The sequence below is a fragment of the Aethalodelphis obliquidens genome, unplaced genomic scaffold (assembly GCF_003676395.1).
Source record: "Aethalodelphis obliquidens isolate GAN/ISIS:26980383/991018 unplaced genomic scaffold, ASM367639v1 scaffold2, whole genome shotgun sequence".
Classification (NCBI taxonomy): Eukaryota; Metazoa; Chordata; class Mammalia; order Artiodactyla; family Delphinidae; genus Aethalodelphis; species Aethalodelphis obliquidens.
Genome location: NW_020837946.1, coordinates 15,167,792 through 15,184,755, shown reverse-complemented (window position 1 = coordinate 15,184,755; position 16,964 = coordinate 15,167,792). Strand labels below are relative to the sequence as shown.

Below are 16,964 nucleotides of genomic sequence, written 5' to 3'. Positions count from 1 at the left end.
ATGGCCTCTCCCGTTGCGGAGCACAGGCTCCGGACGCGCAGGCTCAGCGGCCATGGCTCACGGGCCCAGCCGCTCCGCGGCATCTGGGATCTTCCCGGACGGGGGCACGAACCCACGTCCCCTGCATCAGCAGGCGGACTCTCAACCACGGCGCCACCAGGGAAGCCCTGGATGTTTACCTTTTTGAGGTCAGGGGCTACATCTGAACGACGTTCCTGTTCCTAGTGGGTGCCTAGCATTGTGCTGAATGAATGAAAAAATCAGTCATTATTGTTAACTAAAAACACAATTAAGAAGCAATGTTTTGTTTCATAGGGAACCTGAATAAGTGAAAAAAATCACCAAACAAAATGCTGTTTCATTATTGTTAATGGGTAGAAGCAGAACAAAGAAGCAATGTATTGTTTCAGAGGGAACTTTACGTCCTTGATTTAGTAAATAGACAATCTTGCATTAACATATCAATTATTTTTAAATGAATGTTCTGACTGGACCTGGAATTAGGGCACCTGAACTGTGATCCCAGCTCTGTGACTAGTAAACCGTGGAAATTTGGCTAATCACTTGAGCCTCTGAATATCAGTTTCCTCCTCTGTACAATGAAGGGATTGAAGTCATTCTTAGATCGTCTCCAAAGTTCCTTCCAGTTTTATCATCCACCAAGTGTGGGCCTCCCTGTCTATCTCAGTGCCTCCGGCACGGTGGACCCTGAGGAAATGCTGCAGTTAATTGAGGGAGTTAGGTGGTTTCCCTTTAACATCGTTATTTTACAAACTATTTATTTATTTTTGGCTGCGGTGGGTCTTCCTTGCTGTGCGGGTTTTCTCTAGTTGAGGCGAGCGAGGAGGGGCTACTCTTCGTTGTGGTGCGCAGGCTTCTCATTGCAGTGGCTTCTCTTGTTGCGGAGCACAGGCTCTAGACACGTGGGTTTCAGTAGTTGTGGCACACAGTCTCAGTAGTTGTGGTGCATGGGCTCAGTAGTTGTGGCTCGCGGGCTCTAGAGCGCACGGGCTTCAGTAGTTGTGGTGCATGGGCTTAGTTGCTCTGCGGCATGGCATGTGGGATCTTCCCGGACCAGGCATCAAACCCGTGTACTCTGCATTGGCAGGCGGATTCTTAACCACTGTGCCACCAGGGAAATCTCTACAAACTCTTTATTGATAATATAAACGAAATCTCAGCCGAGCTCTTCTTTACAGTAGCACAAATTCCAAATTGGCAGGTTCCAAATTACTAACGTTGTATTTAGTTTGAGTTCTTGTCACGTTTACTCTCATACCTCTTCCATATAGTACAGATTTTTTTTTTCGATAAAAGGGATACATAGAAATTAACTTGTCCAGGGATTCTGAATCTGGAGGCTCTAAACCCATGGGCTTAAGGACTCCATGAACCCCTAAAATATAACCCTCAGAATCCTGCCACTCTTTATTCCTTTTCTTTGCCTTTTTAGTAAAAACACTTATCACCACTTGAAATTGATCATGTTTTTACTTTTCCTCATTGTCTGTGCCTGAGCCTCTCATTCTGCTACACACACACACACACACACACACACACACACACACACACACACACACCACTAGACTGTAAGCTCCAGGAGGGCAGTACCTCCTCCTGTCTTATTCACCACTGCACCCTAATGTCCACAGAACAGGGCCTGGCACTCAGTAGTTGCTCAATAAACATTTGTTGACTGAATGAATGTGTAAACCCCAAATAAATGGATTCTTTCGAACCAGTCTAAATTCAATATCCCATCCCCCTAACCCACAAATCCAATTCCAAAATTAATTTTAAAATATGTAATTTGTAAAGTTTCTGGGAGGTGGAGATATATCCCAAATACATATCAAACTTCCTAAAAGTCCTCTTTACCCATCCATCTCTCCCATATCTCATATAAGGCAGGTGCTTTAAACTTTCTTCTCTTTTTCTTCCCCAAATTCCCACCCATGCTGGCTCCCTTTCTCATTGTTCTCTCCCCCTCTGCCCCCAGATCTTTTATTTTACAAATCAGTGAGCTTTAGTGTCTTCCCAAGGTTGTGAAACCGTTACCACTAATGTCAGAACATTTTCATCACCCCGTAAATAAACTGGTACCCACTAGCAGTCACTTACCGTTATTCCTTCCCCTGTCCCCTGGCAACCACTAATCTACTGCCTGCGGATTTGCCTGTTCTGGACATTTTACACAAATGGAATTATACAATATGGGGCCTTTTTTTGGTCTGGTTTCTTTAGCATAATGGTTTCATATAGCATAACATAACTTAGCATAATGTTTTCAAGATTCATCCATGTTGTAGTACGCATCAATACCTCATTCCTTTTTATGGCTGAATATATCCAACTGTGTGGATATACCACTTTTTGTTTATCTATTAATGGACATTTGGATTTTTTCTACCTTTTGGCTATTATGCATAATGTTGCTATAATTATTCATGCACAAGTTTTTCTGTGAACATGAGTTTTCAGTTCTCTTGGATATAAACCTAAGAGTAGAATTGCTGGTCATATGATAACTTTACGTTTACTTTACTTTACTTTTTTTAAAAATTAATTTATTTTTGGTTGTGTTGGGTCTTCCTTGCTGCACACGGGCTTTCTCTAGTTGCAGTGAGCGGGGGCTACTCTTCGTTGCAGGCTTCTCATTGCGGTGGCTTCTCTTGTTGCAGAGCATGGGCTCTAGGCACATGGGCTTCAGTAGTTGTGGCACATGGGCTCAATAGTTGTGGCTCGCAGGCTCTAGAGCGCAGTAATTGTGGCACACGGGCTTAGTTGCTTTGCAGCATGTGGGATCTTCCTGGACCAGGGCTTGAACCTGTGTCCCCTGTATTGGCAGGTGGATTCTTAACCACTGTGCCACCAGGGAAGTCCCTGTATTTAACTTCTTGAGGAATTTCCAAATTGTTTTACACACTTTTACCAGAAAAGTATGGGGCTTCCAATTTTTCCACAACCTCACCAACAGTTGGTATTGTCCATCTTTTTTTTTTTTTTACTATAGCCATCCTAGTGGGTGCGAAGTAACATCTCATTGTGGTTTTGACTTGCATTTCCTTAATGACTAATGATATTGAACATCTTTTCATGATATTATTGGCAATTTGTATACCTTCACTGGGGATATGTCTATTCAAGTCTTTTGCCCATTTAAAAATTGGATTATCAGGGCTCCCCTGGTGGCGCAGTGGTTGAGAGTCTGCCTGCTGCTGCAGGGGACACAGGTTCGAGTCCAGATCCAGGAAGATCCCACGTGCCATGGAGCAACTAAGCCCGTGCACCACAACTGCTGAGCCTGCGCTCTGGAGCCTGTGAGCCACAACTTCTGAGGCCCGGCACCTAGAGCCCCTGCTCCGCAGTGGGAGAGGCCACCGCAATGAGAGGCCTGCGCACCAGAGCAAGGGGTAGACCCCGCTCGACGCAACTAGAGAAAGGCCCGCGCGCAGCAACAAAGACCCAACGCAGCCATAAATTTAAAAAAAAAAAAAAATTGGATTATCATTTTATTGTTGAATTACAAGAGTTCTTCATACATTCTGGATATAAGTCCCTTACTGGATATATGATTTGCAAATACTTTCTCCCATTCTGTGTGTTGTTTTTCACTTTCTTGATGATGCCATTGGAAGCACGAAGGTTTTTAATTTTGATTAAGTACACTTTATCTACCCTAGATCTATTCTTACTCACCTTCTGCATTAGTGCCCTGACCCTTAGGTAAATCAATCTAGCTTCTCTTGTTACCTCTGATTCTCCTTTCTACGCATCACCCTGAACTGTATAACAAAGGCCCTGAGGAAAGTAGAACTGATACAGTATCTTCTTTAGGATGTGAAATGAAGAGGAAAGTCTGTGATCTCCTATAATTTCATATTTTTGTCCCTTTTAGCTATACAAAAATATTGAGACACAATGTGCATTTTTCTGAAAGTATGGTTCTGTAGATTTATTTCATCAGATTTTCAAAGATATCTTTAATGCCAAAAATATTAATAAATGTGCATCTAGCCTCATCCTCTTATGTTACCGGAAAATGCAAACCTAGAGCAGTTGAGTGACTTGACCAAGGTCACCAAACTTGTTAGTGACAGTTCTAGAGACACTCAGGTTTCCTTAGCTCCCTGCCCCTCCCCCATCAACACTGTCCCAGTGTATCATGCTGCCTATAGGACTCCCATATTGCAGGTGAATTCCTCTTGGAGCAGCATATTAATCCAGTACCAACATTTTTGAGACTGAAGCCATGCAAGACTGACGTGAAAAGGTGTGTGGGAGCTGGGGAACAGGGTGGGTCTTGGTGGGGTACAGAAGTATCAGTCCTGAGGCTCCCCTGAAGAAGTCGTTTGCCTGGATTGAGGGCAAATCAGAAAGTGACAATGAAAGGTGGGGAAGAGATGGTGAAGGTAAGATGTAAGCACACATCACCTCTATGCCTGGGGTCAGCTGGAAATGGACTGCAGTTTAAATCGTGGAAGTGCTTTGCTGAGCACTGGGACAAGGAATCAGAAACTGGCACTCGTTTAGGGACAAGAAAAATGGTACAATCAACAAGTCTGATGATCCTTTCTTCCATCTAGACAATGGAGGAAATTGCTATGGGTGCTACAGTGGAAAAAACAAAAGAGCATTTTAGAAACTTACTGGCTGAGTATTTACTTCTAGACTTTTCTTGCAGTCAGCAAGCAATTTCTAAATGCTGTGTGGGCATCAAGGTTAATACTTTGGCTACAAGTTCTGTTTAGTTTAGTTAGTGATATTGTACCAATGTTGATTTCCTGCTGTTGGTAATTATACTATATTTATGTACAATGTTAATGTAAGGGGAAGCTGGGTGAATGATATATGGGAATTCTGTCATTTTTGGGGGTAACTTTTCTGTAAGTCTAAAATTATCTCAAAATAAAATGTTGAAAAATAAAAAAGGGGGTTCCCTGGTGGCGCAGTGGTTGAGAGTCCGCCTGCCGATGCAGGGGACATGGGTTCGTGCCCCGGTCTGGGAGGATCCCACATGCCGCGGAGCGGCTGGGCCCTTGAGCCATGGCCGCTGAGCCTGCGCGTCCGGAGCCTGTGCTCCGCAGCAGGAGAGGCCACAACAGTGAGAGGCCCGCGTTCCGCAAAAAGAAAAAAGAACTTTGGCTCCGTTTTTTAGTTTTGTTTTTTAATTTCCAGAAATGTATGTTTTAGCAATACATTCTTTACGGGATCCTAATTAAAAATATTAGCTAAAAACCAAACATAGCAAATCTTATTGAATTTACATTTATTTATTTTATTTTATATCATGTGCAGGTGGTGTATTTCTAACATTTAAAATTTTTAAATATTAAAGGATATGGAGTGAGAACTTTATCTCCACTTTCAGCTACAAATCCACCCAGTTCCTCTCCTTGCAAGCAATGTTTTGTGCTTTTCCAGAGATATTTTATGCATGTATAAGTGTATATAGATATACTGGTATATCTATATCTATCTATATCTATATATACCAGTCAAGTTTACACACAAAATTAACCATCACAACACACACACACACACACACACACACACACTCCAACTTTTACACAACTGGTAGCATACTCATAAAAAGCTTTATTATATTTTGAAGTGAATTTTATGCAAACAAGGGATGTGACAATAAGGAAGCGTTCTTTTTGCCTTCATTCATACGACAGATTTTTAAAATATGATTTTTAAATCTAAGTCACCTGGGCATACAGTTTTATTGTTCAAATCTAGTAGAAGTGAAATATTTATGGTGAAAAATAATAGCCTTTTGATCTGTCCCCTGCACCTCCTTAGCCTGCTTCCCAGAGGCAATCACTTTTTCCTCTCTTAGTCATTTCTTCCGGTAGATACGTCTAAAACTGCTATCTAGTAGGATTCTGCTGTTTTGACTCAGTTTTAGTCACTATCTGTTGGGCTCTGGTCCTTTTATTCTCCATTCCTTCATTCTCTCAACATATCAAATGATATCACTATGGTCTCAACAAGTTACACTTATGGTTTGAATAATATTTAAGCACCATTATTTCTTCTAGACTACAGCCAGATCTTGTGATCCCCTAATTATCAAAAGAAGATATAAACACCCCTAACCTTTCCTTTAGTTGTCCTCTCTCCTTCCATCTTCTGTCGTTTTCCTTTTACACTGCCAAGGTCAATACCATTTATATTTTCTTCTGTAACCATAACTTAGTTCTCCATATATTGTCTATAGGCTGTTTCTACAAGTTGAAAATCAGTCAGTATGTTTCCAATGGTGATGTCTGTGTAAAAATTGTTCACTGCAGAATCAGCTTATTGCTCTGATTGCCTTTTCTTTCATCCACCTTTTCATCTTTCCTGGAGTTTCTAATGGTCTCTATTTTATTCTTTCTTTCTTCTATTCCTGCACTGTTTGCCTTAATCACAATCACAGTTTTTCCCCATACTTTTTCGCCAATTAGATATTCTGTTGGGGATGTCCCTCCCCTTTTCCCCTGAAGCGTCTCCTTCCCTCCATCCTTCTGTTCCCATCAGGACTAATCAGCCAGCGGCCCAGCTCTCCTTCTAAGGCTGCCTTTCATCACTTTTCTTAGTTGGACCCACTATTTTTTGGATTCTATGCTTTCTTTCTTTATTCCTTCATTTTGCTGGAGCACTTCTTCAAGGACTGTTCTAAGAAAGAGTGTGATATTTACTCCCAGATTTAGCATCTATCTGACATTTCTAGCACTTCCTGATCACCTCATTTGACTTGTCTCTATGAATTTGCTGAAAGTAGAAATAACACCCTAACCACCTATTACTTAGCATAAGGAACGTCTTACTTTTATACAAAAAGAATTTGTATAAGAGGGGCAGGCATTGCATCTCCACTGTCCAGGCCCTCAAAATATAGACACTGGGGCTTTCCTTTACTACTATGGTTCCTCTAGGTGTCAAAGTACCCCCCCCCCTTTTTAAAAATTATTTTGTTACTGGTACATTTTTCCCCAGCTATGTTTCCCAGCTCCCATTTTGCTAAGTTCTAAAGCCTCATAAATGGTTTATTGCCAGGATTATGTTACTTTGTTATATGGCAGGTTTTCATTTTTATTCATTTCTTAATGTAATAGTCTTCCAGACCATGCCCAGGAAAGTATTTCTTTCCTCAATCAGTAAGGCACAAATGATAGATTCTCTAGTGGAAAACACAACCCGCATCTTTTCACACAACTCTGCCCCACTGCAATGCAGAAGTGACTGGAATCATTTCCTTTATTTATTTTTTTGGATAACAGTTCCTCCTCATTCTCATGACATCACTTCCTAGAATCCTGGAAGGCCGCCTCTCCAAGTGGGCCCATTGGATAAACTATCTGTTGCAATTGCTCCTCCAGCTGCCAGCAATAAAGCACTTGGGAGGTGCGTTTGCTCTTGGCCGAATTTAAAATAACCAGACAGCATGGAATTTGCAGCTGCACTTGCAGCATGAGTCGCCGTGCAAGCTGGCATGGGGAAAAAATAGCTCAGATCATCAAGGAACGGACACTTTAGGGGAAAGTCTCTTTCCTTTTTTGGCTGAGGTACTTCTGCCTTTCCCATCTCTCTGGACTCAGCAGCTAGGAGGTTATAATAGCACATGCCAAGGTTGCACATGCTAAAGAAATGTGAAACAAACTGTGCACGAGAACAGTTGTGGATTCCAGTTTAGCGCCCTCCTTCCACGTTGGTTTGCTTAGTGTGTTTAATTCATAGCCACCCAGCCCAAGATTTCTCTGTCAAAATTGTGACAACAGATCTTTCCTCCAGGGATCACTGATGTCCTTTTTACCTCTTGTAGCATCCGTGAACGGTAGATCATTAAGGAATGCCTGCCTTTTGCATGGCTGGAAATCTTGGGGCTCAGAGAAGCTAAGGGATTAACTCGAGATTTGTGTATTAGCTTCCTCATAGGGAAGCTGAGCTAATGGCAGAGTACTTAGAGGGGCCAAGGACTATAATACAGGAGAAAGTCAAGATTCCTTTGCCATTTAGACTTTGAAAGCACTGGTTGGTGGCACTCTGCTGGCTTCCAGCCAAGCATGGTGCTTCCTTGGCTCTCTCCTCATCCTCAGACTTTTTTTCTCTCCTGCTCTTAGACACATACCAGGGGACGTGGCAGAAAGTGCATGGACTTGGTGTCTTCATTGCTCACCCATGAAGCACATAAAGGGAACCCCTCCAAGCTTCTCCTTCTCTATCTGCAAAATGAAGATAATAATGTTACAGAGTCCGAGCTCGTACTGGTCACCACACACCAGGCCAATAGATTGAGAGAGAAGGGGTTGGGGCAAGGAATAGCGACTTTATTCGGAAACCCAGCAGACGGAAGATGGTGGACTAGTGTCCCAAAGAACCATCTTCCCCAAGTTAGAATGCAGGCTTTATTTATGCTAAAAGGGGAGGGAGTAAAGTCAAACATTTCCTGGTTCCGTTCAGCCTCCAGAGGGGATGTGTTAATCTCTTCCTTCCTGCAGTCATTCACAGGTGGGCCTGGTCAGGATGTTTCCTGTGACCTAAACAAAGATATTTTAGCTTAATGCTCATTACATAGGAGGCAGGGTTCCCAGAGATAGGCCATGATGTATAATATAAGCTTATAGGCAACATCCCTTTAGTGATTAACTTGTCGCAAAAACAATAAGATGCAAAGGTTAAAGTAATTTGTTCTTCCCTATTACAATAAGTTCTAATTCCCAGACCTCTGTAACAACTGAGACCACACAGGTAAAAGGCTTTCTCTGGGAGCAACCAGCCACACAGTAAAGTAAGTGTTAACTCTCTACTCTGGATCCTTGCATTCAGAGATGTGTACATAGCACATTTTGTTTATCCATTCCTCCATCAATGGACACTTGGGTTGCTTCCACCTTTTGGCTACTGGACTAATGCTGCTATGAACATAGATGTTCTAAAACGTGAGTCCCTTTCTATTCCTTTAGGTCTATATGTAGGAGTGGAATTGCTGGATCATATGGTAATTCTAAGTTTAGAATTCCTTTTTAAGGAACCATGCACGGTTTTCCGTAGTGGCTCATTTTACATTCCCACCTCTAGACTTTAAACAACTACTTATTTCCATTTTAGGAGAGAGTCATTTATTTCATTGTTCATCCCCATTTTTCTTAAGAAGTACTTGTCAACTGTTGGCTCTTCAAACCACCAGAAAACCTGTTGGCCAAGCAAAGCCGAATTTACTACACCTGTTACAGGAAGGAAGACCATGTCTTTAAAGGTTGTATTAGTGTCTCAGAAGGGGAAGTCAGGGGACGATGCTTATAGGGTTTGAGGCCTGGTTGTGTGACATTAAGGCAGGTCTTGGAAGCTGAGTTACTGGTTGGCACTGGGCAGGGGTTACAACACAATAGCTTTGTATTAGTGGGCACAGTGGAGCAAGGGTCCTGAAGCCGGTCCTGATGAGCAAGACGTTAGTCTTGATAAGTAAGCTCTTTCGGTTGGCTCAAGTCTTCTCTTCCAGGAGCAAGTATTTATTTCCTGGAGCAAGCAGATAAGACACTTTTGCTTCTTGTTTAATGTAAGGACAATATGCCCCATTTCAGCGCTGTTTAACACAGGCACAAGAAACTATGCTGGTTTCTGTTCTCATAGGCGAGGAAGGAAGAACCTTACCTTTACTTTAATATCACACAGTCATTGAGCGGGAGCGACAGCAGGAAAAGGAGAGATGTTAGAACCAGCAGTGACAGAGCTGGAATGAGCAGTCTCATGGGAAATTGTAGCCGTCAGGCCAGTTCTCTGAATCTAGATCAAGTCAATTTCTGGACTCTCTGCCTGAATTCTAACTTGTGAATATTTTGTTTTAATGTTACATCAACTGTATGTTCAGGAGGAGTTTTCCTGGTGTTCTCAGTCTTGTGAGCCATGGAGGTAACTGGTCTCACCTCCTTTCCTCAAACTAGCACACATACGGTTTCTCTTTTCTCCCCACATCTCCTTTAACACAACCTCCATTTAGTCAAAAATTGACAAAGAGCAGTGAGAAAAACTAGGCCAGCTTCACAACACTCCGCATTGTTTTGGGACACAGGAAAAAACAGCACGCTTGTTAGCTTTAATCTGATGTGTAGTCGCATGAGTTGTTTCAATTCTTACATATATTTTATGTATTAAAAATCCCTACACCTTGATACAATCAGAATTTCATACAATTTGTGACAAAGGTGCACAAGAATGAGCTAGATTTTGTGTTAAATATCACTTCAAAGTTCACAACAATCTGTTGAAATGGCGAGTAAAAATTTAAAGCAAACTTCATTCATCAGATTCCTCTTGGGAAAGCACTTTATTTATTGGAAAGAAATATTTTGATAAGCAACTTGGGTTAGGAAGGTGGGATCCCAAGGATATGATTAAGTAGAAATCACAATAATAATAGTCAACGGCCTTTTGTGGAGCCTGGATCCTGTTAACAGGAAGCTGTTTGTTTAGTTGAGCTGTGAATTGGTTTTATATGTGCCAGTTTGGGAGTAGAAACAAGAGGCAGGCAGAATTTCTCTGCATAATAGAGAGAGAAGACCCAGCTAGGCTGGGCAATGCTGGAGGAAGGAGAGAGAGAAAAAAATTCTCAGCCATGGTATTGTTGACTGAAAAAAACAAAAACAGAAAAAAACACAACCTAAAAGTTGAGACTTATGTTTTATTTGGCGGACTTGCTGAGGACTTGAGCCCAGGAGGCAGCCTCCCTGATTAGCTCTGAGGGACTGCTTTGAAGATGTAAAGGGAGGAACCAGGATATAGAGGAGTTCTTGCTAAAAAAACCTGGAGGTGGGAACATCAAAAAATGACTGTTAATTAAAGAAAACCAGATATCTCAAGTTAATGACTTTAGTGGGTTTCTATGGGAAAATGCAAGAGTCATTGAAATCATTCTTTTGATATGCACCTTAACTATCTGGGGTCAGTGTCCTGCTTTTCTCCGTCCTGAATCCCCTCGTGGTGCACCATTGCGGTCAGCTGCAGTAGCTGGTGTCTAGATGGCTGCAATATCCTTCGTTTACTGACATGGCAGCTAACATATTTTCGTCCACAGTATATCAAAGCAGATAGAAATGAAATATCGAATATTTGCTGCAGGATATATGATTATAAACTCGAGGCCAAGGTTTCTCACCCTCAGCACTTTTGACATTTTAGGCCAGAGAATTCTTTGTTGGTGGGGCTGCCCTGTGCATTGAGGATGGTTAGCAGGGTCCCTGGCCACTAACCACTAGATGCCGGTAGCATCTTCCCCCTTCCACCAGTCGCGGCAACCAAAAACGTCTCCGGACATTGCCAGACGTTCTCTGGGTAGCAAAGTCACCACTGGTAGATAAACGCTGTGTGTATCTTTAGTCAAGACTACTTTCTTGGGCTCGGGGAGGGGGGAGGGGGGAGGTCAACAGCCAGCTACTAAGATGAATGTTCTCATAATAGGAAACAGGCTTACTTTACTGGGACCCTGGATTCCTGTACTAACATTGTAGACCTGAGACGTGGCCTGCACACATTCAAATTCCTAATAAACAGTCTGATACATATTGCAAAGGCGATATGAAACCGAGTTAGATCTTAGGAGGTTTCCTAGTCTCTCTGTGCCCCTTGTCAACCTTGAACCTTTTGATTATAGCATTTTACCTAATACCTCAATACCCACATATCTGTTTCCTTTCTAGACTGCAGGCTCTTTTATTAGCACCACGGCTCAACACAATGTCTAAAATATTCTCATCCTGAAGTCACAGACCGGCAGTCCACACTCCTTACTTGGCCTGTGGCTATGTTTTATTTAACTCTTTTAAACATTAGAATGTTCACATTAAAATATAAATTTAGGGGCTTCCCTGGTGGCGCAGTGGTTGAGAGTCTGCCTGCCGATGCAGGGGGCGCGGGTTCGTGCCCCGGTCCGGGAAGATCCCACGTGCCACGGAGTGGCTGGGCCCGTGAGCCATGGCCGCTGAGCCTGCGCGTCCGGAGCCTGTGCTCTGCAACGGGAGAGGCCACAACAGTGAGAGGCCCGTGTAGCGCAAAAAATAAATAAATAAATAAATTTATAACTTTTCTAAAAGAATTAGAAGATGGTTCAACAGTAAACTAGCATTGTCACATTGCCAGGAATCCACAATTCCTGGAGCTGAGAATCAGTTTCTGCTTTAGAAGAGCTACATTCTGACCAGTTTTCATCCTCTTGGTATTGCTCCAGCCCCTTCTCTTGTCTGTATTACTGACCTGGCCCCTGAGGGTATATGGATTCTCAGTCCCTGGTATAAGTGCCCCTAAAATGTTTGCAATAATTGGTCTTTGATTTCCTATTAGGTATCTTAATATTTTATGGTGTAGAAAGAAAGAAAGAAAGATGGCCATACAGCAGTCTGAAACAAAGTTGAATTTATTGGTTTGCTTGACAAGAAGAGCTGCATCACTCAAATGCAAAATCAGTAGGTATTTCTGAATAGAAATTGAAAGGGGGAGATATGTGTTGAAAAGGAAGTACATCAAACACATACAGAGTAAAAGTCTGATGGCTCCTGAGGTGCACAGCAAACTCCTCTTTGCAATTGGTCATTGCTCAAAAGCAGGACCAGGGCTCAGAGGGAAACCACAGGGGCTGTTTAAGCTCCAGTTAGCTTAGGGCCATGCAAATCTCAATGTGTATGCTGAGGATTGGTGGAAAGTTTCCCTTTTTTTAAAAAAAAACAATGGTTAATAATAATGACTATTATTCAGACAGTTAAGTAGCTACCTGAAAGACTGAAACAAAAGGTCTCCAGGGTTTAGTTTGATCTTCAACTCTGGTACTTTCTTTCTGGATCATTAAGGATATCTTAGTGATGTTAGATGTAGGCCATTCAGTGTATCTGAACTGGGCTCCTTGAGTTCTCTTTCTGTACCTCTAGGTAACCTCTGGGCCTTTGAATTTCCCTAGCGCAACACTAGTGCATTGTATCAAGCAGATTCTCCCAGCTCCCAGCTCCCAGCTCCCAGCTCCCATCTCCACAGGGAAATTAGGCCAGGCTGGATATTTCCTGAAACAGGACTTTCATTTTCTCCAGCCAATGTGATAAATTAGTCAAACTCATGGCCATGGATTTTGGACATTAAAATAAGTTATTGCTCTATCAGTGGACTTGCTTTTATACACAGACGTCAAACCAAGCTTCATTCCCCTGGATCCGTAATTGACAGAATGATTAAGAAACTCTTGGCATTTTAAAAGTGAATACTCAAGGCATGATAGATAGACTGAAATACTAGTCAGCATGTTTACAAAGTACTTGTCTACCAGGAATCTAGTAATTTGACAGTCCTGATTTGGCCTAAGAAATTATTAGAACATCCTTCTCTGAGGAAAGAGGGAAAAGGGAACCCCTTTAAGATGTTAGTATTTCAATAGTAAAGGGAATTTGATACATTTGGATAGTTTATAGCTTCTAGTGACTTATTAAATGTTTAAAAATTTCTGTCCTGGTCTTCCCTGGTAGCACAGTGGTTGAGAGTCTGCCTGCTAATGCAGGGGACACGGGTTTGAGCCCTGGTCTGGGAGGATCCCACATGCCGCGGAGCAACTAGGCCCGTGAGCCACAACTACTGAGCCTGCGCGTCTGGAGCCTGTGCTCCGCAACAAGAGATGCCGCGATAGTGAGAGGCCCGTGCACCACGATGAAGAGTGGCCCCCGCTTGCCGCAACTAGACAAGGCCCTCGCACAGAAACGAAGACCCAACACAGCAAAAATAAATTAATTAATTAATAAACTCCTACCCCCAACATCTTCTTTAAAAAAATTTTTTTTCTCTCCTCATCACCCTCCTTTAAACTTTTTATTGTGGTAAAATATACATAACAAAAATTTCCATTTTAACTATTCTTAAGTGTGAAGTTCAGAGGTCTAATTTATTTATTTTTTAAAAAAACTTGTTTTGCTAATTTAAAAAATCGATGGATGAAGGTGAGAAGCACAAATTCATTTATGTCTCTTTTCACATATGTAAATGGGGATGCAATCTATGTCACCAGCTATCCTATGTCCCAAACCTTTCCCCCGGAAGTCTCTGATATTAAAGAAGGGAGGACATGGCTAAGTCTATATTCCACTGTTTTTAAGAAATAGAACTTCAGTTATCCTTCTCTTTTCAAATCCAAAATGAGGTGCTTAGATTATGTAGAAATAATTAGATACTAAGATTTGGTGAGATAAAAAGTGCTCATTAAACTTGAGTGAAGAAGCTGTATCAAAACTGTTTATCAGCTGTTTATTTTTCTAAATAGACTGCTTTCTAAAAATCATTAAGAATGAAAAATAAAACATGTAGAACAATGGTAAAATTTGAGTAAATGTGTTCTTTATTTACTTTAAAAATTACTTTCTTAAAAATAAAAGCAGAAATAAGATTGAATGCACATTTTAAAATTTAAATCTTTTTTATCTTTATATAAAGGAAAGAAAGTATTTGCTTCAAATGTATTTTGGGCATTCTGTAGGGCAGGTATTTCCAAATAGTGATATAAAAAACACTGGTTTAAGGAGTTGTAGACTGATACCACTGTTCATTGTTGGAAAGCTGCAAACTAAAACCTCTTTGTGGAAATTCCCAGTAACATCCACAGTGTAAAAGCTTCAAGAAATCCCATAATAAAGGAAAAATCTTTTTCAATATTCTCACTGGTTAATATCATATGTGCTGTTGTGGCATTTGCTCTGAATTCATGAAATATTTCATTTCACTTCAGCAGCATCACTTCAGTGTCATCAAAATTAATCTTCATTGATATGCGATTATTTTTTTAAACATGTGGCAATTATTCAATTCTTTTACCTTCCCGTGTGGTATCACTATACGTATTAGAAGACCAAGTCTATTAAAAGGATAGAAGAATCCCCGGAACTACACAGAGTATCATCCCGTAACATCTTTATTTTCATTTTACGTTTCAGTGGCCTTTTTCTCCAAGGAAATAAATCGGATTGAAATTGATTATACCCAGGGTGTCATTGACCAAAGCTCTTTGCCTGCAATCCCAGGAGCTGCCACCAGGTGGTGGTGAGCCAGTTTAGATGCACAGGCTCCCTTCCAGGGGAAGTGTGAGGGACTGACAAAGCTTAAGCAGTTTTTTTTTTTTTAACTTCAAAAAAGGAAGAAAAGAAGAAAAGGAAGGAAGGAAGGAAAGGAGGGAGGGAGGGAGGAAGGAACCAAACTACAACGAAAATGTCAGGACAACATTATGAATTAACAAAATGCGTCTATTGATAAGTTTTTTTCTAAACAGAGCGGCTAGAGACCAACTTTCTTCTCCCTCCCAGCCCGTCCCCTTCCAGTCTCCTCTGCCCCCCTCTCGGAGTTCCTAGCTCAAGGAGTGGGAACATTTTTTATGGCTGATATTCCATTGTGCACATACACTACATCTTCTTTATCCATTCCTCTGTTGATGGGCAATTAAGTTGTTTTCATATCTTGGCAATTGTAAGTCACGCTGTGAGAACATAGGGGTGCACATATCTTTCTGAATTAGTTGTACACCTGAAACTTATATAATGTTATAAATCAGTGTTACCTCAATAAAAATAAAAAATTAAAATAAAAGAAGAGCAGGCACCCTCTGCTTTTCTGTCCGGAATTTTTTTCTAATTCAAAAGATTTTTGGTGTCTGTTCTATTTGTGTAGATCAAGGAAGCCTGGAAGACTCAGGAACTTAATAACCTCAGGCAGCACTCTGCCAATGAGGGAACAGAGTCTGTGGATAAAGAGCTCATCTTCCCCTCTTGGGGAGGCCATTCTGAGAAGCTTCTATGTGGCTCCTCAGAGGGTCCCTAGGGAGACTGAGCCCCAGATGCCTGGAGGGGAAGGCTGCTCATTTATGTACCATTTATTTATTGGGCTTTGTCTCTACCCCTTCTCACTTTCCTGCTCCTTCACTAGCACTTACTGAGGTCACCTCCCCCTAAAACTTGACCTGAGTTGTCTCAGGGTCTGCTTTGATGGAACCTAAACTAGGACACTAGTACAAGTTTAACTCTGGTGTCTTTTCAGTCTTATTAGATACATAATATTAGAATCCATTGGAAATCATACGCAGATTGGTTTGCATAGACAAAGACACACACACACACACACACACACACACACACACACACAAGAACTTGTGCCTGTTTTTGGTTCTGTCCACTCTAAGTCTGACATCCAAATGTTATTGACTTGCTAATTGCAATTCTTAATTTGAGCTTTCCTTCTATGTCCATTTAGTTTAAGCAGCTGGATTTCTTGGAAACCCCTTTCTTACTAGGTCTCATTATAGCTAAAAAAAAAAAGAAAAAAGAAAAGAAAAAAGGAACTAAATTGCACACACTAACATAGTGGCCATTGTATTATTCTGTGTTTATAATTTGCCTTCTTTACCTGAACCAAAACTTTTTTTCCCCTTTTACATAGACTATTTTTAGAGCAGTTTTAGACTCACAGCAAAATTGAGCAGCAAGTACAGAGAGTTCCCATGTCCCCTGCCCTCCATTCATGTGTGGCATCCTCCACTATCAACCCCAAACTGTTTTTAAGTTAGTTATTTTTTGTCTTTTTGAAAGTTAAAAAGTGTCTAACATCATATAGATTTTGAAAGTAGTGACCTGTTGATTTACGGACACTGCCAGCTCTGTCTTTGATCTTTTTCTTCACGTCTTTCCATTCTCAGTCCATACTCTTCTTGAGAAGGCAGGCAGAAAGATTCACAGGACCCTGTGTTACCAGGCAAGGGCTCATGTGCCCATGGTACAGAAAGCAAAACTCTGACAGTGCATGTTTGCAGCAAAGTAAGGGTTTATTTACAGGGTGCCAAGCAAGGGCAGCTCATGCTCAAAAACCTTGCATTCCCTACTGGCTTTTAGGCAAGGGTTTTCAAAGACAGTATTAGGGGAGAGTGTTGTAGGATGCCTGATCAGTTATGGACCTTCTGATTGGCTGGAGGT

General features: G+C 41.5%; 1 long non-coding RNA gene across 1 annotated transcript in view; it reads left to right on the top strand.

Annotated features, from left to right (window-relative positions):
* LOC113627531 (uncharacterized) overlaps positions 1-15,389 on the top strand; it is a 17,273-nt gene extending 1,884 nt beyond the window's left edge. The window contains exon 2 of the long non-coding RNA XR_003435590.1: positions 14,943-15,389. This is a non-coding gene — a long non-coding RNA (uncharacterized LOC113627531). The remainder of the gene's footprint in view (positions 1-14,942) is intronic.
* The last annotated feature ends 1,575 nt before the right edge of the window (positions 15,390-16,964 follow it).